Consider the following 26177-nt stretch of genomic DNA (forward strand, 5'->3'; position numbering starts at 1 on the left):
TCAAGACCCCCTCCACCTCGTGTCTGTCTGTCATTCTTTTCTCTGCTCAGACAGACTCTCTAGGTTCAGCTCCTTCTCTCTCTCTAAACAAATACAGGATGAGAAGTAAGCCCTGGTCCCCAGCATCCCTCTGAGCACAAGGACTCATTTTGGAAGCAGAACTTGGCAGACCCACTGGGATTAATTAATTACAGGCCTATCTTCAGGGTGGCCCCGTCGGCTATCGAGGCTGCTGCATACCTGTTGATTGCATAATCCATAAATACATTTGACATCTTTAATTGGAATCAGCCCCCCCCCCCCAGGCCTTGCCCACAGCTGAATCACGAGCTTCAAACTCCCTGTTGGCAGCACAGCTTCTGCCTGAACTGGGGCCCAGGGAGGAGAAATCAACTTGGGGCACGATGACATTTCTCAAGGACTAGGAAAAAAGGAGAGAAAGCGTCACCGCTTCAGTGTAGCGTGGGCTGGCTCTCAAGCTCTAGGGCTGCGGTCACCATCCTGTCGTATTTCTCTTCCTCTAGAAGGCGTGCTTGGGTTTTCTGAAAGTTGGGATGCTAGGCCTACACAATGAAGCCATTCTCAGGACCCATACTGGGGCTCACATGTGGCTTGGGGTCTTTCTTGTTGGAATCAACACAGTCTGCCTTACCAAGATCAGCCAATCACCTCTTTAACCCAACACATGTTCAGAAGCCACAATAATGAATCTTCCTGCCTGGAAATGGCCCTTTCAGACCATTGTCTGTACTGCAGGAAAGGCCGGGTCAGAGCCTGAGTCGTAGGACTAGGCCTTCACTCATTGCCATGACCATCTACTATCCAGGCTTGCAGAGAGAAGCAATCTGAGACAAGAGCTGAGAGCTCCACTCAGAGAAGCCTACCACCCTGAAGGAACATATGGGTGGAAGTCCCTGGGGAGATCCACACCAGGCAACAAAATCAGCTGGGAAAGAGCTGCAAGGACAAACTGGAAGCCTCCGAGTTGGACGTGAATGGAGCCAGGTCTCCCTGCACAGACCCTGCAGGGTCTAGCCAGGCTTTTCTTCTGCCCTATTGACCAGAAGGATGGCTACTGTGAACACTTGAAATCCCTGTACAGAGGCGCGGCACGGTGGGACATGTGGTTCCCTTTCCAAGCTTTTCTGTGTGAAGCCTCCTGTGGATGATGAATATTGGCAGAGAACACTGGAACGCAAGGCAAAGGCTGCCCACGGCTTCAGGCCACTCATCTGGCCATCTTAAGCTTTGCTCAGGGACTACACCGTTGAGAGCCATGCTTAGGACGTGGACTCTACCCCAGCCTGCCTCACCGCCCACCTTGCTTTTCTCCCTCTGCCAGGTCCTCCATTCCTATAGTTAGATCCTCTTCCTCTCAGCACCAGACCTTGCAGAACAGTTCCATGCTTTGGCTGCCCACACCCCAGGAAAGAAGAGAGGTTTTCTATGACAGGAGAAATAAGCAGTCAGAACGAAGGGAGCCCCCACGGTGGCCACACGCTATCTGTGCAACTGTGTGCACATGGCTTTCCTCTCTCAGCTCTGCTCTCCTTCTCTATGGTGTTTACAAAATAGCTAATTAGAGAGATTCATCCAAACGAACGTGCCTTACCCCATTTCAAATGAAATGGTTTTGAAACGGTTTCTGAGTCTAGAGAAATGGCAGGAAATGAAATCAACTTCAGGTACCATTTCAGTGGAAGAATCGGGGTCAACACGTCAATACTGTGCCTGTTGAGAACCTCTGTGGAGGAACACTGAGGGAGATGGAGGTTCGGGGTGTACGTGTTTGGGATGCGTTTGCTGGGAAGAACTGTGGAGATGAGAATAACGGAGAAGCAGAGATAGCAACCACGAAGCTATCTGAAGAATGCTCTAGACGAGCATGGCAAAGCCATGGGAAGGACAGCAAGAGGACAGCTGTGCACAGTGGAGAGGCTGGGAGAGGGGGTGTGAGCTGAGGTCAGAGAAGTAGCCATGAGGGGACTGATTAAGGTCCTGGTTATCATGTAGGACTCTGGGGCCAACTGGAGGACTTGTACTTTTCCTTGAGGAAGAAGGAAGCTGTTAGAGGCATTTTAGCTACAGATAATAAGATCCGATTGGTACTGTGTGTACTATTATCATTACTGCACTACTGTTACCTTGCAATGGCTGGATTTGAACCAGTGCCCCAGTGAGAAGCAAAAGCTCCTCCACTGAGCTACACACTTGACTGCATTATAAAAGCCTCTCCGCCTTTCTTTTGGAGGACAGATGCAAATGGCAAGAGTAGAAGCTGGAAGCTCAGGCTACTGCAGTGATTCCCAGGAGAGACGGTGGGCTTTGGACTGGGGAGTTGGTGGAAGAGAATGCAATCTGGAGATGCTCTGGCTATACCGGAAAAGTATAGCCGATAGAATTGCTGACAAACTATGAGTCTGGCCTGGCTGTAATTGTGCTGACTTGAGGCTCACTTCCTGATACAGAGTCTGTGGGTGAAGCAGCATGGGTGACATCAGGGGAGCTCAACTTGGGACGTGCTTGCTGGAAGTGCCCACCGGACAAACAGGCGGAGTTGAGGAGACCTCTAGAGGTAAAGTCTTGTGTTCAGGAAGGAAGACCAAGATGGAGATGGGAACTGGGAAGACGGCTTTGAAGATGCGCTCAGCATTTAGAGATCAGGGACAGAAAGGAAACCTGTCAGGTCAGGCAAGGGTCACTGGCTGGATAACACCTCCACAGGTAAAGGTAGACAAGCAGTACATGGAACCTGGGAGGAGAGGCAACTGAGCCCAAGGTCGGTTGTCTTTCTCACGACGCCAAAGCAGAGTGGCTCTGTTTGGAATGAGGGGATGAACTTCTCTATAGGGGTTCCCACCTTGGTCCTGATCTGGGGAGGAAAGCCCTTGTAGAAACTGTCTTCCTTCCTAATTACTAGTGTCTTTGAGCCCCACAAGACAAGGTGGGGCTCGGAAGCAGGTCACTTTAGCCAAATGCACTATGTTTGCTTAGAGTTTGGGCACAGCAACCAATTATTACCCAAGTAAATCATGGCGCCATCCTCTGCAGCTTCCATGTAATAACACCATGCTGGCCACACTTTTAAGAGTGATATAAGCCCGTGAGTATGAGCCAAAAGGTTTTACAGGTCACTCTTTGAATGGATCTCTTTCTCCAGAAGCCCACAAGAGTCATGTGTGTTCATGTCCCCTCAGGAGTCGGGGAGGGTAGTTCTTGGGGCCTCCTTCTTATACGAGGTCCAGATGACTTGAGGTCAGTCCAGAGTTAGCTGGAAGCCCAGCTATGAGGTCTATCTTTTCTGTGTCACTTTCTTGGGTTATATCAAAGCCTTTTGCCTACTGCTCCAACATCATCCAGTCCCTCTGCTCCAATCCACATCACTTCAACCACCTTCTCCGCACCATTCTCTGAGATGAGCTCCTATGTTTAGCTGTGGCCAGACTTGACTTCATCTGGGACTCAGGAGCATCTACTGGATGTACAAGCATAAGAGTTCAGCAGATAAGGTGGGGCAAGAGAATTCTAGGCAAGAGAGGTACATGAGCAGTCCAGGGACTGGCTGTATTCCCTACCTGGATTGTCACAGAAGTCCAGACATTTTGACTAAGATGCTCAGAACTTTTGGCCATCAGGTTATCTAGGTTATCTGAATCCTAGACTGATGGGATCTTGGAATGTGGGAGTGGGGGCTCTGTGCAGGAAGAAGTATACCTGGGCAGATCACCTCTGGAGGGTGGCATCCTCTCAGATGGGTGGGGATGTAGGCTAGAATTTTATTGGACACAGACATCTGCTGAGTATCTTTGTCCCTATTCATCAATCTCCAGATATGGTTTGGGTGTGTGCTTGTGACCAGCCTTGCCCTACTGGGTCCCAAGGACTCTTCTACCCATAAACAAAGCTCAGCTTTTGCCTGACCTGACGGAAAGAGCATCAGGTCCTTTAGCATGGTGGTAAACTGAAAACCAGTCAGGATCCTGTTATTGCATAAGACTCAGGTCTAGCCAAACATGCCATATTTCACCTCCCAACCCGTGATTTCCTTTTCTTTGCTACTAGAATAATAACAGTCACAGCAACGAGCATTTATTTTTGCTCTTATTAAAGTGTCTGGCATTGGATTAAGTGCTTTATAGACATGATGACTGCTAAACTTCAAAATACACTATGAGAGTCTGCTAGTCTCCTGCTGTGTCTTTTGAGACAGAGGTTCAGAGAGGAAAGGCAATTTGTTCATGGTCACCCAGCTAGTAACCCATGATGTTGGGATAGACCAGGGCAATTTCATCCAGAGCTTGTTGTTATTTCACAACGGGGATAGTAATAAACACGCCATGATTCCTCAAGCTTGTGTGGCAGACATTAGCGAATGGTTAAGGCCTGCCGTTAGGAACTTAAAGTATAAGGTCGGAGAGCATGTAGCCAGAGGTGATGGGGGTTTAAAAACTGTGATTTCTAGGGAGTGGAAAACACATTTTTAGAATGAAAGTAATTAACTCCTAATACATCTTGTCCTCATTGAACTGTAAATTTCTTAAGGGAAATGAATACATTAGTTAGTGAAATGCCCAGAACAATGATAGGTGGTCAGAAAACGCCTAGGGAATAAACCAGCTTTATCCCAAACTCACACAGTGGGTCTCTTCTCTCCAGAGTCCTCTGTGCTCTGGGAAAGTCAGAAGGGAGCTATCATCTTGCTAAAGCGGTCTGGGTATGTGGCCAGTCCTAGGCCTATGTCTGGCTCTCCGGCAGTACTTTAACAGCTGCTGAGTGAAGACTCCTAAAACCTCTCCACGCAGGAGCTTAGCGGGGTGTGCAGGGCACAGCTAAGATGCGGTTAATGCATCCAGCATGCTTCTCTCCAGTTAATTAGAAAACTTTATTACAGGAAAGCTGAAGGGGCTTTTCTTTCCAAGGGAAATGCACTAACTTCTGCGAAGTGGGAAAGAGGGGTGCCAAGAGCTGCCCATGGCCGCCACCCCCTCTTTCCCTCCAGGTCGGTTCATGTGGGCCCCACTGCCCAGCTAGTATATCCGTGATGTGGGCTCAGCAACAAGAGCAGCACAGGCAGGAACGGCGAGCATCCTTCTAGGTGTCAGAGAGATCCAGTTCTGGGCCGTGCTTATTCTCAGCTTTATTTCTCACCTACCAAAGTACTGATCGCTGCCCTGCTCTGAGTGCCTGGTAGAGGCAGGGGGACAATGAGGTGCATGGACTGTGGGGGCTGAATCTAGGGATGCCTCACCAATACCTGCAGGGTCCCAGTGGATCCTGGGGACTCCACAGAGTCCTACAGTTCAAATCCTGTTCAGCAGGCAAATGGACAAGAGGTGGAGACTAAATGGGACATCCAAGAAAGTTGGGGATGATTCATATACTTTAACACGTTCTGTCTTTGGGCCAGGTTAAGTTAAACTGTGTGTGTGTGTTTGTGTATGTATGTGTGTATGTGTGCACATGTATGATTCTAAACATATTGAAACAACCAAAAGTGGGGGCCGAGTGCTCTCTGACCCTTAGCTCACTAACTGCCTCCTGGGCATCGACTCTAGGGAGAAAGGAGTGTTTGGATCAAAGGATGGAGAGTAGCAGATTTATGAGTGTGCATGGGCTCCTCCCAGAGATTTTTGCTCCTGTCCCCTCCCCACCTGAGCATCTGGACAGGCATTGGCCTTGGGAAGGGCAAATGGGAGAGAGAATAAAGGCTTTTCCTGGAAACAACTCCTCCTCAGAAGTGTGTGTGTGTGTGTGTGTGTGTGTGTGTGTGTCTCCTTTGGAGATGATCCTGCGCTCAGGTCACCTAAGTCCACTCCCAAGGTGCCATCCAGGGCTGAATAGCACACTGAGAATGTTAAAAGGGTCTCTCCTGGACAGGCAGGTAGACTTCTCCCTGTGATATGCTATGCAAGCTTATTCCACCCCCAGAACTTACACCTGTGCTCTCGGGAACCTGCATTGATATATGTAACTCTGCTGGGCGTGGGATTACAATTTGATTACCTTTATGTGCCCAGCGTCATCACAGTGCCTGGTATGGGTAGAAATGCCTGACAGAAAGGACAGAGTTGAGAAGAAATGAAGAGCTCATGGCACAGTTAAGCAGATTGACTCAAAAAAGTGCTATACCACAGGACAGATGGGGAAACCGAGGCCCCAAGTGATAAGGTCAAGTGTTCCAGGTGGTGGCAGGAAGCAGCACAAACGTGTACACAGCAGCTTTTCCCATTGTTCTTGGCTTCAGAAGAATCCCCCCAACCCTGGCCCACCTTAATCCACTCAACTAGGCTGTGTGAAGCCCGGTTAGGAGGGAAATTGTCCACATTACAAAAATCATACGAAAGAAATTATGGATGGAAAAAAATCATTACCTTATAAATTGGCCAAGCTGTTCAGAACTTGTAGGAAACAGGGCATATAAAACTCACATGGCACGTTGGAGCTTTGATAGCTTCTCGTTACAGCTCTCAGACTCCAGTGAAAAATGTCCTCACCCAGAGAGGGCTAATTTTACTTTAATACTGACACGGGGTGGGGCTGAGGCTATAAATTCTGGCTACCTGAGCGCCTGAAGCTTGGGACAGAGCTTTCGGGAGAAACTATCTCTCGTGACTGCCCTGGCCTCGCTGTTCTCTGCTGCTGCCAACAGAAGCAGAAGGTGGCCTCCTGCCCTGGCCCTTGTCCTGTAGACCACAAAACACAGTTGGAGGACGGGAGTCCTTTGCTCTGATAAGGGATAGACTCATTTGTCCAGAAATTTGGCTTAATTAGAAGTGTGGCACTGAGAAGAAAGGAGGTCCACAAAGTGGAGCCCCCAGTTTTAGGTGTGGTTCTTAAGTATTCCACTTACATACCTCCAAGTCTATATATAACCAGGGTCAGAGCTCATGCTGTATTACCAGTATATAAATGGACCCCATCATAGGCCCCCGGGGGTCTGGGATTTAAAGGCAGTCAAAACAGAGACCAGTTGGCCCAGCCCCAACCCTTGACGACACCTTCAGCTTCCCACCTCCGTTACACCGTCATTAGCATACACAGCTCTTCTAGATGAATTATTTTCCCTTGCCCATGGAACAGATGAGGACATCAAGGGCCTAGACACATCCCATGAATGCTGGGGTAGAGATCCAGAAGAGGAGAAAAGCCAGTTGAGGGTCATCTTACCCTGAAACTAGCAGGTGCTAACTGCCCTCACTTCCTCCCTTATGCTGGTGAGTCATAGCTGCTAAGGCCCAACCCCACATCCCTAAAAATCCTGGCTCTTACTGACAATAGGCCCTCATGGAAAATGGAGAGTCTGTCTGTCTGCTTAGATAGTCTCTTGCCCCTACATCTCTCCTCTATGAAAACACCACTAAGGCCTTCACCAATTTTGTTATGCAGTCATATAACCTACAGAAAGTTTCATGTGTGCTGCCTGATCTGAGCTTCACACCAGTGCAGATTACAGGAAACCTCCGACCGCCAAAGCCGTTAAGTGGATGTCACAAGTTGCACTGTGTCCACATCCTGGACTATGCCTCTCTTTTAGAATGCAATTGCATTTGGAGATGGAATGTTCCCCTGGTAACTGCGTCAATAGGAGGCCCTTAGGGTGGGTCCTAATCCAACCTGTCATCTTCATGAAGGGAAACGGGAACACATAGACTCCAGGGGTGTGTATATCAGGACAACAACAAGAAGACTGCTATCGGTGCTCCAAGGAGACAGGCCTTAGCAGAAACCAGCCCTGCCAGCACCTGGACTTTGGAGACCACCTCTAGGATGAAGAAGGAATAAATTCCAACAGATTATGCCATCCAGTCTGTGGTACCTTGCTATAACAGACCCAGTAGAATAAAACATTACTTTATCCAAGCTGACAGATTAGACCTGGACCTGCGTCTTCTGCCTCCCACTTCTGACTTCTTGCCCCACTGACTAGTGGACATGTCTCAAAGGCCCTAACAGTCAGTGTGCATGTTTTGAGAAGACAGGAGCCACACTGCGGATTTCCACCTGGCATCGGGCACTGTGATTCCTTGCTGGTGTGCAGTGAGAGGCTCTGAATGGTTAGCTCTGGAGCAGAGGAGGGCAAGCCAAGCTGGCCCCCAAGGAAGCTTGGCTCCTACTGCCTTTGTTACAACTGCGGTCAGCACTTGGCCTTACACAATTGTGTTCTTGCTCAGTTCCCCTCTACTTGCAGCCAAAAGTAGAATCCCCTGATGGGCCATTTGGCTCAAACCAGGGTTTCATAGGCCTATTTCTTCCAGAAGAAGCTGCTGACCCGGCCAGTACCGGCCCACAGACTCTTAGGAGAATTGCAAAACCCAAGGCATTTACTCAGGTCGAATTCCCCTGCTTTGGGTTTTTGAGCTACTAGTTCATGTGGAAGAAAACTATCTCTCACTCTAAGCTGGGAGGTAGTTGGGCTGCAGACAATGGTGCCCCTGGAACACAGCATAGAAGGTATGGTTTCTAGGGAGCCTTCCATAGGTCACAAGTCCTCAGAGTGTGCTACAGACTTCCTGAAGGAGTTAACAAGCCCTCCATGTCCCAGCCAGGGACAAAGGTCTGGACACCGCAGAGTGACAGCTGATAGACGACTTTCTCATGCTCAGCGCTGTCGCAGGAGGGAGCAGGCTATTCTTAACAGTGCCAAACTCATCAGCAAGGGCGGTATTTGAGCTACTGCTGGAAGCTGAGGAAGACCCAATATCACATGATATGGCAGGCTGGCCAGAGTGACCTCAGGGGCCTCTTTAAGCCTGGAAAGAGTAGAAGTCTATGACTCTAGAGTCATTGTTTTAATGAGCATTCATTTGCCAAAGCACCTATTCAGGCCTGTGTTGAGGATGAATGAACACACACACACACACACACACACACACACACACACACACACACTTGGGGGCTCATATACAGTGACAGATAGGGGCCCCAAGATGTGCCGTCCTGGCCACGCACATCTCCCTACTCTAAATGTTCCTGGTGACTTCCAGCTGCAGTGTGGTATTTTTTTTTTTTTCCTTGTCTGCTGAAAATTCTCTGTCCTGAAAGTCCCACGCTGCACAACCCAGGCTGAGGAATGCACGCTCCCCTCTGGACCACCCAGGACAGAAAACGAAGTGTGGCCACCCGGCTTCCCTGCCTCTCTGATGGACAGGTTGTGAGCATGTTCTTGAAGCCATTTCTAACATGGAGCAGACTGAGCTTCCCCCAGATGACATTATGCTGAGGCTCTTTAAAGAGAGGAGGAGAGTTCTCAGACAGACAAGACAGCTCCTCAGAGGTCAGTGTGGGGAAGACTGAGCCCTCCCTGGCTGGTGCAGAAGACAGAAGAGGGGGCCAGTGTGATCTCTTTACAAAGCCAGGGGTGGCTTCATGACACCCACAGATCCATCCTTTCTGATACTCAAGCATCTCTGTTTCTTTTTCCCGCCCCAGTCCTTCATCTTGTGGTTCACATCCATCCAAGTCTCAGGTCAGCTTCCTTCCCCACTCTGGGAAGTCTCCCCTTGTTACGGGAGGTCCTCCCACTCCTCCAGCCTATAGCTGCTGAGATACCAGCCCATTGGGGCGTGGTCTCTCTCCCTTTAAAAAAGCGGCCACTTCCCTCTTCTCTCTCTCTTCACTTCCTGCTCCGCTGGCAACTAGACTCGCTTCCTGGTTGCGTAGAGGGCTGTTGCACGGGACAGTGATCTGTAAGTTTTTTCCCCTTTAAATAAATACCACCCTATTAACCATAATTCCAAACTATTGTGGCATTGTTTGTGACTTACGCCTTCATCCCCTGGCCTGTATCATTTGTACACCTGTTCCTTTTTCCCATCCCATGTCCCACCCTCTCTCTGGCTCTGGAGAATAGCAGTAGCCTGTCAGTCCCTGAAATACAATAAACAGATAAATGATCAAAATGGATATACCTAGCCTAAGGAGACTCCCAAGAATGCGTTAAACCTGCAGAGTAGGTTCAGAGGTAGCGACAGAGTGGATGCTGGTCCTCATGGTGGGAGAGAGGAAAATTCCTCTCTATGTGCTGTGAACATGTTTTATTACCTCTCTACATGTCTCCCTCTCCAGAAACTTCTGCTTGGCCCTAGGAGGCAGGAACTATCAAGGAAGCAAGAGGACCAGGCAAGTCAAGGGAAAAGCCTGGGAGCATTAAGCTACCCTCTGGCAGAAGTAATACTTAAAAAAAAAAAGCAGAAGGCAGTACAAGCAAATGCTGGGGACACTATTGTGTCACCTTAGAGCTCTGTGCTCACTGCTCAGCTGGGGAGGCAAAACACAAAGATAGAAACTGCCCACAGGATAACCCCTAATCCAAATACCCAAGAAGCCTTGACAGGTCTCAGGAATGACATCTGGACCCAGATGAGGTTGGGAGGCATCAGGCAGAGCTGCTTCTGCTTACAGCCTGAGGGAATCCTGCCCCAAGGAACATAAGGACTCTAAGGCAGCCTTTGTTGGTGTCGTGGAGCTGAGGAATTCCAGGCCAAAGTAATCTAACGGAGCATGAAGGGAATTGAGTTTCGGCCTCCCCACCTCCCGACCCACTGCGGGATTCATTTTCATGATTCCTTTTGAATGGTGTGAGCCTGTTCTGAAAGCTGAAAACGGGTCCCATGTGTCCACACAGCGCCAAAAATCCTGGCCTTTCCCGAAGTTCAGTAGGGCCACCCCTTCCGGTCATGTCTGGCCAGAGCCCCTGGGAACGGCAGCTCTCTTAAAGCACTAGTGAGCTTATATAGCCACTGTGGTTGTCCCAGTGTCCTCTGTGCTCTGTCACTCCCGTTGTGTGCATCACTGATTACAAACTCCGACTTTATCTAGGAGGTGCAAGCACTATGATTTTATCTCTGGTCTGCAGGGGACAGGCAAGGTTGGTGGGATGGTCTGACAGAGTCATCTATCTGCCCGACCTTGTCCTGGCACATGGAATGTAAAAGCATTTACACATATGCCTGTCCCAAAGCTATGCTTTCCAGTGAGCTTCACTTGGTCACCCTTAAAATGAATGACGGTGACTAGCACCTCGTTGAAAGACCTGTTCAAGTCTCAAGTTCTCTTTGATATTAAATTTCACTTCCATGGCTTCCCACAGCAGTCAGCAGTGGCCAGGCAGGTAAAGGGAAAGCATAGGGGAGACTAGAAACAGACCTAACGGAGGAAAAAGCCTTTCTTAATGAATGCTCGCTAAAGAGAGTGGCCACTGTGCAAATATCCTGAACAAGGAATTGGCTGTGGTTGGGGCAGAGGGCCACTCACTGGAGACTGGTCACCCTGGGGAATGTCAAGCTTGGAAGGATGAGCAAACACATGCTCCTGGACATCCACATTCCTCAGCTTGCAGCCTGGGGCCCCAACCCACGAATGGGCCCCAGCATTGTCCAGCAGTGGCCTGAGCTGGCCAAGGGGCAGGATCAATATTTGCAGGTACACATTAGGTCCCACTTCCAGCAGCATCTGTGTTTGGACAGTCCTGCTTCCCACTGCCCTGCATCTCTTTCCAGGGGCATGCTGGGTCCAGCAGGTCTCCACAGGGCAGCTGCCACTGGGCTTAGAGCCTGAAAGATAGGGATAACTCAGACGAGATTTCTTAGCTTCTGACCCTTAACTTACACACATCCCAGGAAAGCCATAAAAGGAAGAACTTAAAAGCTTCTCTGGAAGCTCAGCTCAGTGTTTACTTGGTGATGTATTGGTTAGTATGAGATGTTCTGGGAGCCATCGTCCAATTCTTCTCTCCTTCTGACCATCCATCCATCCATCCATCCATCTATCAACTCATCCCCATTGCAGTTAATTAAATATCCCTCTAGGACAGCTTTGTTTTTCCTCTCACCATCCCAAAGACCATCCCTCTTTGCCTGGTCAACTACAACAGCCTCTTATCTGAGCCCTCTGATTCTTGTCTTGCTTATTCTCCAGGCTTCAGCTTGAGTGGATTTTCTCCATGTCTTTCCCTGTTTAAACCCTGAAGGGCTTCCACTGCCTGTAAGGATCTCAAATGGCTTGCCAGGACCATAACTGCTTCTTTCCCTCTCTGGTCTCATTTTAACATCTCCTGAACATTTCATAGGGATATGACAACCACAAGCAAGGTTTGAAGTCACAAAGACACACACACACACACATTACAATGGTAACACTTAACTAGCTGTGTTATTTTGGGCAAGTCAAATTTCAGACCCTCTGTAAAATACAGGTAGGCTCTTGAGCATGAAAGGAAAAGAGATGCATCCTTAGCACAATGCCTATTGCCTAAAGAATTAGAAGACAGTCAGGGGACAAACTGGGAAAACAGAGATGGACTACTGGAGGGTACCTGACACTTTCTTAACGTGTGTGTGTGTGTGTATGTGTGTGTAAATACAAGTGTGAGCATGTGTGATGTATGAGTATGTGTGTCTATGTGTATGCTCATAATAGTCATAACAATGCAAAGAGGGCATCGGGTGCCCTGCTCGGTCACTGTCCTCCTTATACTCCTTAAACAGGTTCTTTCACTGACTCTGCAGCTTGGTGGCAGTCAGCAAGCCCCAGCATCCTTTTGTGTCCATCCCCCAGACCTCTGGGGTTACAGGCATGCACAGTCTGGCTTGGTTTTTTCTGGAGTGCTGGGGATTGGAACTCAGGCCCTCATGCTTGCACAACTGTTTTTTCCTACTGATCTCTCTCTCTCTCTCTCTCTCTCTCTCGTCCGTGAGACCTTCTTTTCCTTCCTCTTCTCTTACCTCACTGACAGAATGGGGGATGATCTAGGACATTCTTCCTTTGAAGTCTCATAATCCAGACACAAATTATTAAAGATATTTTCTCGAGTCAGAGAAACTGAATCACTTTGCTAACTGCCTAAAGTGAGTCTTGTTCTTCTACAGCTTGGTAGCGAGCACTCCCAGCAGAAGTGTAGGGCTTTGAAAATAGCTGAGCAAGAAACGACAATGCTGAAAAACTGCCCAGAGAAGCGATGGCACACCTGCATTTTACAGGTGGGACGAAGGGAGCTCAGTCAGGCTTTTTCAGGCTGCAGGTTGCTGGTGAGAGGCAGAACTCATCCCGGCTGACGAATGTCTTGTCTGGTGCTTGGACTTATATTTTATTTAAAGCAGCTTAAATAAATAACGTATTACAGTATATTTAAGGCAGCTCAGAGATATGGGGGAGAGAGAGGGGATAGAGGGTCATGTATGCCAGAGTCCAAAGCTCAGATCATCCGCTGAACATCTGTGGGGTCCTAGGCAAGCAGTTTGCCCCCTCTGAACCTATTTCCTCAGTTGTAAAATGGGGATAACAAGCCTTGGGATGATGGAAAGGTTACGTATGGTAAGATTCAGTAGATTTCCTTGAATGGTTCGTGTGCGTTTTCGGTCAGTCTGTTTCTATTTTGTCTAAAATGAAGCATTTTGAGGTCAGTGATAGTGGCCCTGCGTAGTGTATATGAAGTCTTGGGTTCAATCCATAGCACCAGGCATGGTGGGAAAAGGAAGAAAAGCAAATGTGTCAGATAGACATAAAAGTAGAGAAAACTACCTAACAAATATACATTTCCCATAGAGTCTTAGCCATATGGATCTTCTACCAATCAGTTCGTGTCCTACCTCTTGCAAGAAATGCCACGGGTAGAGTCAGAAGTCCACTGTTCCTCTGGGGCCCTGTGTATTTCTTTGTCTCCCTGGGAGTCATTGCCTTTGAAGTTGGGCTGTATCTTTCCCATCTACCCCTGAAGACTTTGACTACTTTCACAAGAGCCACAATCCAGCTTCAAATTTAGAGAAGTTGAAGACTGTAGGTGTCCTATGCTCTTCAGAGATTGTTACCCAAAGCAGGGGCTAAGTCACATGGCATCCACTCTATGTATTCAGTGCTATGCACTATTGCACTGAGTGGCTCCAGGACTCATCTGTTTATCTGCTGTTAGAAACTGGAGGCTGTGCTTCCTCCCCAGTCCCCCAAGCCCTCCAGTGCGATGGTAAGTAGAAATGGGACCTCGGAGAGGTCGCTTCCTTTCTCTGCCATGTGAAGATACAGAAGGAAGATGGCCACTTGCAAATCAGGGAGCTCATCCTCCCTGGAGCCTAACCATGTTTCAGAAATGTGATAAAGAATTGTTAGTTGTTTAGATCATCCACTGTACAGTGTTCCGTGATAGCATCCAGAACTGTTGAGGACACCACCACATGAAAATTAATTGACCCAGCATCCTCCAGCGCTTGTCAGTGTTTTTCAATACAGGGCTACCACGAAGTGACGTGTGGGAAGATGCCATTTTGCCTCCAAGGCAGACAAGCCCCTGTCCACGCTGTTCAGCCTGGGCACAATGCCTGGAGACAGCCCAATGTTTCTCTGACTGTGTACAGGGCTATGATATTCTTAGCATGGGGTGGGAGGACAGATTGGCAGGGCTCTTGTCAGTTTCTAGCAGGGATCCTTCTCTACCGTCTGTAGCCTGCTGTGGTCTTCACAGACCCACTGTAGGCATGGCATTCGGCACACAGTAGGTATTGAGGAACCTTAGTAGGAAAATACAGAAGGTGTTGGCAAGGGGGTGAATCCTAAAAGGATCGGGTGGGGGCCGGCAGCCAGTTCTGGGATGTAAAGGGAGTTTGAACAGAGCAGACTGACTCCTTCTACCTGGGGAAGCTGGATCCTGGCGCTTGGTGCTAGGCCCAGTGCAGCCCACCCCCATGCCCTGGCTCCACACTGTCCACACACAGTCTCTCATTTTTCAAGAACAGAGTCTGGGCTGAATTCCTTGCTCACCACCTATGGTAAAGGAGATTTATTACTCCCACAAGCTCTTTTCATCCTCCCCCTGCCCAGAGACGGATGGATTTTATCTTGATAAATGATGAGGCCAGGTCTCATGGGCAAAGAGTAGAGTGGGTGTGAGGCCAGCGCTGAGGAGGGAAGCTCAGAGTGCCAGGATTTCTGGCTGCTGATTACAGGACAGACTGCCACCCTCTACTCCTCTGTGTCTGGAAAACTGCAGAACCAGACTTTGTGGCACTTCCAGGAAAGTGCCCCTAGGTGGCTACCCGGTGGCCACAGCTGACTAGGTGGCGGTCACAACACTGCCTTCCTAACCTTGATGCTCCAGTTCCTAAGTCTGCTAGGAGGTGAACCTGCAGCCAGGCCAGCTGTAAACTCTGCTCAACTTTGCATTTGATGCTGCCCATCACAATGATGCTCTTGCATTCAAGGCCAGCAGGCTTAGGTGATGCAACCTCGCTTCTCACAGCCCTGGCAGCCTTAGAAAGGGCCCACAATTAGCATCCATTAGATGCTAGGAGCCTTCCTCCCTTTATGAAGCCAGCCCCACAGCATGTTGTCTGGATGCTCTCAGGCACAATGAGCCACATCTGAGCCACAGTCTCTGCTTTGGCCTTGCCAGAGGGTGTCCCCTTAGCCATCTGTGTGCAAGACCACTAACCCACAACTGGGAGAAGCCTTCCTGAATGAAGAGTAACAAAGAGTGGGAAGGATGAGCAAACTCTTTGGATCTAATCAGTCCTGGTTCCCATGGCAGTCTCATTCTTTGGACAACACTGTGACATACAGTGAACTCTTCATAAGCAGTAACTACTGCAACTATTGCCTGTACTCCAGACATTGTCCTTTACCTCATATTTCATGGAAGGCTTGGTGGTCTCCACTGCACGCTCTTGAATGACTGGATGATGAGGGCAAGCCTCATGAAAGGGATGTAAGACCCAGAGGTTGTAAGCCAGCATTCAAAGAAGACATATGCGTTGGAATCTCTGGGCCTCATGTTGTTTCTTGCTGAGCTGTGATGCGAAGAGAATGCAGTCACTTTGTTCAGAAGCCCAGAAGTCAGGCATCCTGGAGGAGGTGAAACTGCAGATACCTTGGGGAAGGGTCCCAGGCTGTGGGACAGGTGGAGACAGGTGGGTATGTAGGCCTAGAAAAAAAAATTCTTTTCTGGGCATGGGGACTGGGACTGCCCTATTGGCTTGACCAAAGCCAAATGTGGTCATGGTTCCCAGCTCCCAACTCCACACACGTGTATCTGGGTGCTTCCTCACACACTGGCCTGTACCCACTGGGAGGCAAGCAGTACAGTCAGAAATCTGGAGCCCTAATTGGTGGTCAGGGAGCAAAGGGGTGCATGCTGGGGAGCCTCCCATTTTCCTAGATGCAAAGATGTCCCTCTGAGACTGGCATGATGTTTTACTGCAGGAGACCCAGTTCTGTGGGTCTGGCCCCATGTGTCTCCTGTCTTCCTTTTTTTTCCTCCTAGGTTTGTGTTATCTACTCTGACCTAGCCTTTCTATCTGGCCCTCCCACTGCCAATGCTATGGTCCTGGTGGGTACCCAGACCAGTCATACTCTGGCTGGGGAACGGAGGGAATGTACTTTAGGCTCGAATAGGCCAGGTAAGCTTCAGGTTTGCAGGTCTCTCTCTGCCTGCCTCCACTGGTACCTCTCCTCAACAGTCAGATATGAGAACAGGATCAGGTACTGCCTGGCATGGTATGCTTTCATTTTGACCTATAAAGCTCTAATTATAGAATTTACAAGTCTTTCTGAAATGGCCCCTTTCTGGCCTCTCGATGGGACTAGGATGTTTTGCATGCTCCAGCAGATACAGGGCAGACCTGGGCAGAAACCTGCCTCAGCTACTGCTCATCAGGGGTCACATCCTTCTGGGAGAGTGATTCCACTCCTTACTTCTACCTCCCCAGATTGACTCATCTGACAAGGCTCTACCCAACTGCGCCATGAGTTGAAGTCCTCAGCATCTTACGATCTTGGCCCCTCCATTGGTGTTGACCTTGTTCCTCTGGATGCAGCTCTTTGTGGTTACCCAACCTTCAGATGCTCGTGAGCTCACTGTGCCCTCACCACAATCCACCCAGTCCTATTGATGGGCATGAAGTGAAGTTCAGAGGTGAGGTTTTCCACCCAGGGTCAGCCAAGCTTGATGCAGTGGACTCAGAATCTGTCTGATAAGACTGCATGATCTGAAGTACACAGGAAGCTGCCAGGCTGCAATGGTGGCAGGACAGGCAAATGGTGTTTGACAACCCAAAGCTTTCATTCTCTCTCCTGCACAACCCAAGGCTGGTCACTCAGAATGGACGGAAGTTACTGCTTTCTCCTTTTCATTCTTGCTGTTTCTATGTCTTAAAGCCATGCTGAAAATTTCGGAATGTTTAGCTTACGTTTACTTGCTTCAAGAAGTGTCTTCCTCCTTCAAGTCATTACAGCTGTGTGACTGCATGCAGTTGTAACTGGTGCTGTGACTGCAGTGAGGTGGACACTAATGAGCATCTCCCTATTCAGGGCTGGTACCCAGAAAATACACTAGACTCTCTAGTGGCTGGAGACTTCTGGGAAATGGTCCCAATGGCCAAGTCTGATCAGGGTGGGTCTTGGATCCTTGAATGGGAGCAGGTGTCTCACTTTTCTTCTCTGGGATCCAGGCTTTTATTATTGACATGAGACTCTCAGGGATCTTGGTGCTCATGTTTCCCAACCTTCCTCTGAAGGAGATGGGACTTGATTTGGTTTAGATGATTTCAATGATCCCTTCCGCCTTTAAATTATTTGATTATTTGTAGCAATGACTTGTAACCTAGGGGTGATTTTGCTACTTCTCATTCCTGAGAGAGGGTCAACAATGTCCGGGAGGCATTATTGGTTATCATAAACTGGAGAAGGTTTGCTCCTGATCTCTAGGAGTTAGAGATTAGAGGCCAGTTAGAGGTGTTGTGAAACATCCTACAGGGCATGAAATGCCCCTACTCCCCAAATAACCAGTAGCTAGGGCTAAAATGGTAGTATCATAATGAAGAAGGAGACATGTTACCAAGCCCCAAAACATCAAAAGGACAATAATAGAATCTAACGAATAACCTGTGCCCCCAAAGTCAATAACTGGAATGAAATGGTCCAGCTTCTAGAAAGACAAAGCTGAAATTCAAACAAGAAGAAAAAGGCAATTTAAATTGAACAACCAATTAATAACTTTCCCAAAGACGGAGTGCCAGGGTAATTCACCAGGTTTTTCAGTGAATTCCATCAAACATTCAAAGAATAAGTTGTACCAATTCACCAATCTCTTTCTAAAGAGAAGCAGAGGGAATATTTCCCAACTTACTGTGAGGTCATCTCTTTAGTACTTAACCAGACCAAGGCATCACAAAACTAACATTGCACATGAACACAGACACAGAAATCGTCAGCACGGCATTAGCAGGCCGAATTCAACAAGGTAAACAAACAATTATAGACCACAGCCAAATGGAGTTTACTTCAAGTTTATAAGCCTGACTATGTCATTCCCCATCTCTGGGACATACTGGCAATCCTAATCATTCAAGTTTCAAAATTTCATTTATATATGTATTTACTCATTATTGATTGATTGATTGGTTTGGTTGATTGACATGGAGAGTGGTGTATGTGCTTGGCTTGTATTTCTGAAGATCAGAGGACAACTCCCAGGTCTCAGCTCCTTCCTTCCCCCACGTGAACCTCAGGGACCGAACCCAGGTCACCAGTCTTTGTACCAAGTGAATCATCTCCTGGCCCTCTGGAAGGCACTTTTGATTGTTACAAGTGGAAGGAGGTAGTTTATTTAAAATAACCAATTAATGTAAATCATCTCATCAATAATCCAAAATACAATAAGGTAGATGCAGAAAGTATCTGACAAAAATCTAATGTTATTCATAATGTTAAAAAAATCAGTAAATGCAAAGACTAGAGAGGAGCATCCTCAGGTTCATAAAGAATATCCACAGGAAGTCTCAGCTAACATCAGACTTAATGAGAAAAAAACTGAAGCTTTCATCTGGGTGGTGGTGGCACACGCTTTTAGTCCCAGCATCCAGGAGGCAGAGGCAGAGATAGGCAGATCTCTGTGAGTGTGATGCCAGCCTGGTCTACAGAGGAGTCCCACGGCAGCCAGGAACATTACACAATACACAGAGAAACCCATCTCAAAAAAAAAAAAAAAAAGGAGAGAGAGAGAGAGAGAGAAGAAAGAAAGAAAGAAAGAAAGAAAGAAAAGCAAAGCAAAACCTGAAAAACAAAATGAACCAACCAACCAAACAAACAAACAAATGGAAAAGCTTTCAACTAAACTTAGGGACAGGGCTAGGATGTTCCCTCTCACCACTTCCAACCCAATGCGAGAAGTCCTAGATAATGCGATTAAGAAAGATAGGTAAAAGATGTGCTAATTGGAAAGGAAGAAATAAACGGTCTCTATTCGCAGGTGACATGATAATCTCTGCAGAAAATCTGAAACAATTGCCAACTCCCTAAAATAGACAAATGCAAGCTAAATAAAACACAATGCAGCATGTCAAAACCAAAACAACAACTCTTGGAAGTCAACAGCAATGATTTTAAATCTGTAGGCTAGAACACTAATATAAAAAATAGTTGTTTTCTCATGCACCAGCAATGAGTTGGTGGAACTGGAAATTAAGAACAAGACAGCAGGTACATAAACATCAAAATTATATGCTTCAGTATGCATCTAGAAAATTATATTATGTCTATCTGTAGATGACTACAAAATTATTATGAAAGAACAAAGCCAAATACCAATGGAAAGATACCCCATGGTCACGGATAGAAAGAGTCAGCACTGTTGAGATATTACTTCTTTCCAAACTGACCTTTAGACTTAATAAAACCTTAGCCAAACTCCCAGCAAGAAAATTTCCTAATATCAACAAACTAATTCTGAAGTTTATAGAAAGAGGCGAAAGACTTGTATTAGTAAACACAAAACTGTAGGAATGACGCTACCAAATCTCAAGACTTAGGATAAAGGTATATTATGATAAAGGTAGTGTGTATTGGTGAAAGAAAAGACAGATCAAATAGGACAGAACAGAAGGCCTATACGCAGACTCAAAATACACAGTGAGTCTTTGTCAAGAGCCTTTGGACAAAAGAGCAAAAGCAATTTAAAAGAGCAAAGATGTACCAGGTACAACAATTGGACACTTATGTGCAAAAATTGAAGATAGATACAAATATTTACCCTCCTGAAGATTTAACTCAAAATGGATCACAGACCTTGATATAATACAGAAATTTTAAGAGGCTTAGAAGGCACCATAGAAAAAGATCTAGATGACGTTGGGTTTTTTTGAGGGCTGTTTAGATTAAATATCAAAGTCACAGTGCATGGGAGAAAGGCGTGTTAAGCTGCACTTCATTAAAAATCCCTGTTCTTCAAAAGCTACTATCAAGAGAATAAAAGGTTAGTCTCAGCCTGGGAAGATGTATTGGAAAAGACACAACTGATAAAGAATAGTTATCTAAAACAGACAGAGAACTCCAGCAATTAAATAAGCAAGCAATTCAATTAAAATGTACCAATGACTGTAAGTAAAAGACACCCCAACAAAAAGAGTTATAGATTTCAAACGCGCAAAAAGAAGATGCTATACAATTGCCTAATGCCATTAAATGGCAACGAGATACTCACTCACGGCTATCAGAAGACCAAAACCCAGTGAGCACTGGTAACACCAGAGGCTGGGGAGGATATGGAGCATCAGGAATACATTCACCACTGGTGGGAATGAAAAAAACACTTCAGCTACTTTGAAACCCGGTTGGATGGTTGCTTAAAAACACAAAATGCCATATGATCTATCAACCACATCACCCAATGTTAACCCAGAATCGCAGCAATACAGAAGCCTGCACATGTGTTTAAACTGTGATTTTTTTAAAATTTTATTTTATGTGCATAAGTGTTTGGCTTGCAGGTTTGTCTGTGCACCATGTGCAAGCCTGGTGCCTGTGGAGGCCAGAAGGAGGCAATGGGTCCTCTGGAGCTAGAGGTACAGACAGTTGTGAGCTACCACGTGGGTGCACCTGCATGGGACTGGCACTCGGCACTTACTGGTAGGAGTCACCAACCTCCAGTGCAACTGTCTCCTCTCCTTGTCCCACCCACTTGGGTGATTTGTCACTTACTGCAGGCTAGATCAGAGTAGAGCTTGTGTAAATTGGAAGCTGAGGTTTTGGCCCTTTTCTCTCCTGCCCCCCTCTTTGGCTGGTTTGCCAGCAGGATCAGGACTTACTTCCCCCTGAACCCCGAAAAGCCTTGGTGGGATTGTTTCCTCCTATCCAATCATAACTGTCCAGGCGTTACTGCCCCCAATTGTGGGTCTCCTTCCTCTCCTACAGTTAGGCCACACATTCATATCCCTTTGGTCATTCTGTAACAGAGCCCCCCCCCCATCCTTGCTCAGGAGCCTTGTGTCTGAAGGTCAGGTCTCTCTGTTTTGGCTCTGTTCTTCCTCATCTACTGTTGAGGGACAAGAACCAAGACACCTTGAATACAGCCATACTGTATGTCCCAGCATGAAATGCTGGGCCTTCCACACTTCCTGCCATGTGAGCGGACAACACCTTATGTGGGGGCACCCATTGCCCACACTCTCTCACAGCAGGTTTCTGCTCTTCTCCCAGCCCCAGATTTCAGCATTGCTCCCAGGACTCTCTAGCCATCGTCCCTGGACCCTGAGTCACAGTGACAACTCTGTGTTGCCGTGGACCTGGGATGTGAGCTGCTGAGCACTGGCACTACATCTTGTGTGTATGACCCATGACAATCCAGGACATGGACCAGAGCCAACTTTGAGTGGCAGCATGAAACAAAAAGGTCCAGACTTACTGCACAATCAAGCACCCCCTTCCTCTGTTTCTTTTGACCCTCCTGTGGTCATATAAGGGGCCATACACACAGAAACTACAGCAATGGAAAGGGCCTAGAACCGAGGCTGAGGCCAACGAGATGCCCCAAGAGGGTGGGAACACCTGCTTCTAAGCCCGATGACTTGGGTTTGATGCTTAGAACCCACATGAAAGGAAGAAAAGAACTGACTCACAGGCTGGCTTCTGACCTTCACTTACCTAAGAAGTGAGGTAGTATTTTCATATCAAAATAGTCCTCCACAGAGTTCCCAGGAGGCCAAGGTAGGCCACCACTCTGGCATTCTGGAGCTACTGGCAGGGAGAGTCAGCACAGTTCTTGCTCTGAGCTAGGAGGGACACAACATCGTGTTTCTTCTTATAGGGATCCTGGAGAGTGGACACATGGTGTCTCTTTCACAAATAGGAAAACTGAGGCACAGTGAAGGGCTCTACCTTGAGTGACATGACAAATGGAGCTGGCATTCTGAGAAAACTTTCCTTCCCAGCTTGCTGTTGTGACCTCAGAACGCCAGGTCTGCCAAGTCCATAGCAGAGGGTGTTATGGACTTGTCCCAAGTGGCCTTCGCCTGAGAAGGGCACTACTGCAGAAGGAGTGTGCTTGTACGTCAGTATGGAGCCCCTGCCTTCTCATCCCAGTGATCTTGGTAATGACTGAGACTCAGATTCCTCAATAGTCCCCAAGTTTCTCCTTCCATACTTAGGAGTCCCTTGAGACACTGCCCTGGGTGTGCCAAGTTCCTGTTGCTCTCTGCCTGGGCAGGCCCCTCAAGCTGCATCCTTGGCCTTGGTCACTGCTGCTCTGAAATTGAGGCTGGAGAATCTTTCAGGGGGACAGGTGAGGTCTTCAGGAATACCTGAGTATTGGAAACGAAGGGGTTGCTGAAGTTCCCCCAGAACTGGACACAAGGACTAACAATCTGTTCCCAACCCTAAGGAGCCAGCATCCATTTCTGCCTAACGATGAGATTAGCAAACCAGAGTGGGAGATGAGGAGAGTGTCCTCCTTGCTGATGGATTCCCAATCCAACAAACCCTGAATCTGTGGACTCCTTTCTCTGCACGCTAACTTCGGCACACAGTACTATACACTGACCTTCTGCACACATTCTGTGATGCCAGTCTGCTTGTGGGTGCACTTCTGGTTTACCTGGCCAGTTAACACTCTGGACAAAGTTTCACTGAAGGCCTAATTCCAAGAATTTTGTTTCACATTTGATAGTTCACATAAGGCAAAAGAATAAACCTTCACTGCATGGGTCGCAGTTACTCCCAAAGGTCGAGAAAGAGGAAAGAGGAATGTGGGAACCGGCTGTCGACCTCCGGTTCCCACCTTTCTTCTAAGCATGGTGCTTCCATTTAGAAAGGAAGAGTCCGCATCCACTGAGTGCTTTGTCTCTCTCCTTCTCTTCCTCCTTTGTCTTTCTTCATAGCCCAGGCTAGCCTCAAACTCTAGATCTCCCAGCCTCAGTGCCGGACTTACAGTTGTATGCTCCTATACCTAGCTGGATCTGCTTGTTTCTAATGGTCTCCCAGTCCACTATTCTGGACAGACGTCACGTCCTTTGAATAGCGGTGATAATTCAGTTCAGGCCACTGCCCTGAGTCAAACACCAACTGGTGAGAGATGTTACTATGTACACAGCGATTTGGACTCAGCCGGGCTTTGATCCATCACTTGGTTACAGTTACCAGGGCAGGTTTCTTCATCCTCTGGGTTTGGGTATTGCTCTGTAAGGCATCGAGACTGCTTTAAGCATGGAATACTGACTGACCATGAGGAGTCTGTCATTGTACGTGCATAGTTATTAGGATAGCTGTCATTCATCGCAGGGGTCAAAAGAGCTCATTTACATGGACCTGCACTCTGACCTGAATGCAAGAAGAAGCTGGGACCTGTCCATGTATCTGGTGGCTTCCAGGCTGACGGGATACCTGCCTTGACATATAAATTGCAGGAACAAGTGGGACTGTGTGTCCTGAGGTCAACATTAGTGTCTGAGGTGCTCTGAGATGTTCCCTAAGAGTCACAGGGGAAATTCTGGGGAGGCAAAATCAGGCAAGTCATCTGAGCCCAGGGCTGGCTAAGGTTGCCAAGAGCAAGGAGAACACATTCCCATTCCAATTCTCAAGGGAGTCTTTTCCAGGGAGGTCAGAGAAGGATTAAGAGGCATCGTTTGACTGTAGGTGACCTGTTCCTCTGCATCCTCCCTTCCTCTAGAGGACAGGGGGTAACTGTGAGTCCTAGAGGCAGCCTGTCCTTTCTGCTTCCCAGACAGGGTTTATGCTCTGGGAGGAATGTTTCCTTGATGCTTTTGAGCCAGTAACCTAACCAGACAATGCCCCTGTTTCTCTATTTCACTATCAGCAGCACGGACCTCCCAAGCCCTTCCCCAGCTAGAAGAGGCCTGGAAAAAGCTCCAGGCACATGCTGGAATGAGGGTGAGGGCTACACCAGAGGAGGCCCTTTGGCTATGTTCCTCCTATGCTTTAGAACTTGGCTGTGTGTGTGATGCAATTTGCTGGTTGTGCTCCCCCTCAGACCCCTCCCCTTCTCTTCCATGCTGTCCAGGCCTGTTATTCCATCACTTTCTAACAAGAGCTCAAATGGAGGCAGGCTGGAAGGCCCCGGGGGCCTTGATGTCCAGGAACAAGCCATTAGCAGATTTCAAAGGCTCAGTTCTGACTGCAAAGCTGCAGCCAGCTAGACCCTCATTCTCAAGCTCTGTCATAGCCAATCTGGCCTTACCAGCAGGTGAGAGGCTTGCCCACATTTAGCCATGCTGCCCAGCTTCAGAGCCACCTGTTCGTCTCCTGCCAGAAAGTACAATATGTAATGACAAGTGTATTTGCAGGGTTGTGGGCCCAGATGCTCTGTGCTCATTCTCAGCTAGAAGCTTTGCAGTTGGCACATCCTCCTAGAAATGACAATACCTATTCTTCCTCCAAGAGTGAAGACAAGAGCCCAGGTTCTCCTGTAGCCCACCCCAGCCTCTGTGCTTCCAATATCTGTGCTTTTCTGCAGAGATTGAGGAAGTTAGTAAAGCGAGTCTCGGGGTGTGAATTCAGGAGCTGCGAGGGGAAGGTAGGAGGAGGAGGGTGACGTGAAAGAAGCTAGGAGAAGATGAAAGCCGCACGCGCAGCTTCCCAGCTGGGCAACCCAGGTCTAGCTAGTCCGCCCCTCTCAACTTCACAAGGAGAGGTTTGATGATTAAATAAGAGAATGTTTGTAAAGTACTTAGCATTACAGGCTTGGCTTCTTTCCATTTCTCTGGAAGGAAGGAGAGAGGACAAAGGGAATGAAGAAAGAAAGGGTGATCCCTTCCAAGGACAGGCAAACATGGCCAATGGACATCAGAAGTGTAAAATTGTGTTTCTGCAAGCTCCAGAATAACTTTCCTGTGACATTTTGGGTTTTAATGGATTCCAGAAACCTTAAAAGTTCCTCTGCAGTCAGAACAGGATGTTTAACTTTTGTCCTTTAAGAAAAAAAAAAAAGGACGCATTTACTAATCTGTTCATTCACTGGAAATATGTGGGAAACAACAAGAAATGGGCTCAGAAAAGCAAATACGAAATGCGCTGCTTTTAAACACCAGCATCCCACAGAGTGTTGCAAAACGTGGCTGGAATCAGCAACAACGCTTCTGGAGATGGACCACTGAAACCCATGCTCTGTTGGGAGAAGATGCTGGGGAGGCCCGGAATGGGGCTGGACTTGCCTTCATACCTCAGGGGCAGGAAGGGGGATGCTGTTGTTGGAGGGGAAGGAGGTGAGTCAGATTCCTGAGAAAACACCAGCTCCTTGTTCTTTCTCTCTTGAATTCCTTCCCTACGTGAAGTGGAGAAAAGGAAATGCTTTTATAGAAAACATCGATGTGGAGAGACTCAGCAGACCCAAAGCACTGCTGGCATTGGGCACACACGGGAACTGTGTCAGGTTCTAATTTTAAACAATCTGAACTTCTGAAGTCAAGGCTGATGAGGCCTGCCTTGCTCAGGAGTGGAGCACCTGACTTGAGACCATTCTTTAGTAAAAACTTTGGAAAGGAGGATGGAAAGAAGAGATGAGAAAGGAGGGAGGGAGGAAAGAAAAGAAGAAAGGGGAGGGGGACAGAATGAGGGAGCGAGGGAGGGAGAAAGGAGACGAAGGAAGGAAGGGGTGACAAAAGTGGGAAAGAGACGAACTGAGATCCTGAGCGGGTTCTGTAAACGTCAAGTGTGCTCCAGATTGGGGAACTGTTTCTTTGATCTCGGGCAGTCAGCTGTAAAGGAGATGGGGATTTTGAGGTATTTTCTCCAGCTGGGCAGACACCCTCAGTCATTTTTTATAAAACTTGAGATGTCTTCCTTTATGTATTGGCAAACTAGAGCCTGCTAAATTAGCCAACTATTCTTCCTGGATCCTTATTCTTGACTTGGCTTGTAAGCATCACACAGTGGTCAGAGAAATATTTGATACCCTGGGGAGAGTTGCT

At 47.8% G+C, this 26177-nt stretch overlaps 1 protein-coding gene and 1 long non-coding RNA gene across 2 annotated transcripts in view; one reads left to right on the top strand and one right to left on the bottom strand.

The window, feature by feature from the left end:
* The window catches only part of Trabd2b (TraB domain containing 2B), a 198690-nt gene that overhangs the window by 71984 nt on the left and 100529 nt on the right, over window positions 1-26177 (bottom strand). The gene's annotated exons all lie outside the window — the stretch shown is intronic.
* Window positions 16835-26177, top strand: part of LOC121448235 — a 31041-nt gene continuing 21698 nt past the window's right edge. Inside the window, exon 1 of the long non-coding RNA XR_005974354.1 lies at window positions 16835-16897. This is a non-coding gene — a long non-coding RNA (uncharacterized LOC121448235). The remainder of the gene's footprint in view (window positions 16898-26177) is intronic.

The sequence above is a fragment of the Microtus oregoni genome, unplaced genomic scaffold (assembly GCF_018167655.1).
Source record: "Microtus oregoni isolate MIOR12 unplaced genomic scaffold, Mior012 000005F_ref0000423, whole genome shotgun sequence".
NCBI classification, from domain to species: Eukaryota; Metazoa; Chordata; class Mammalia; order Rodentia; family Cricetidae; genus Microtus; species Microtus oregoni.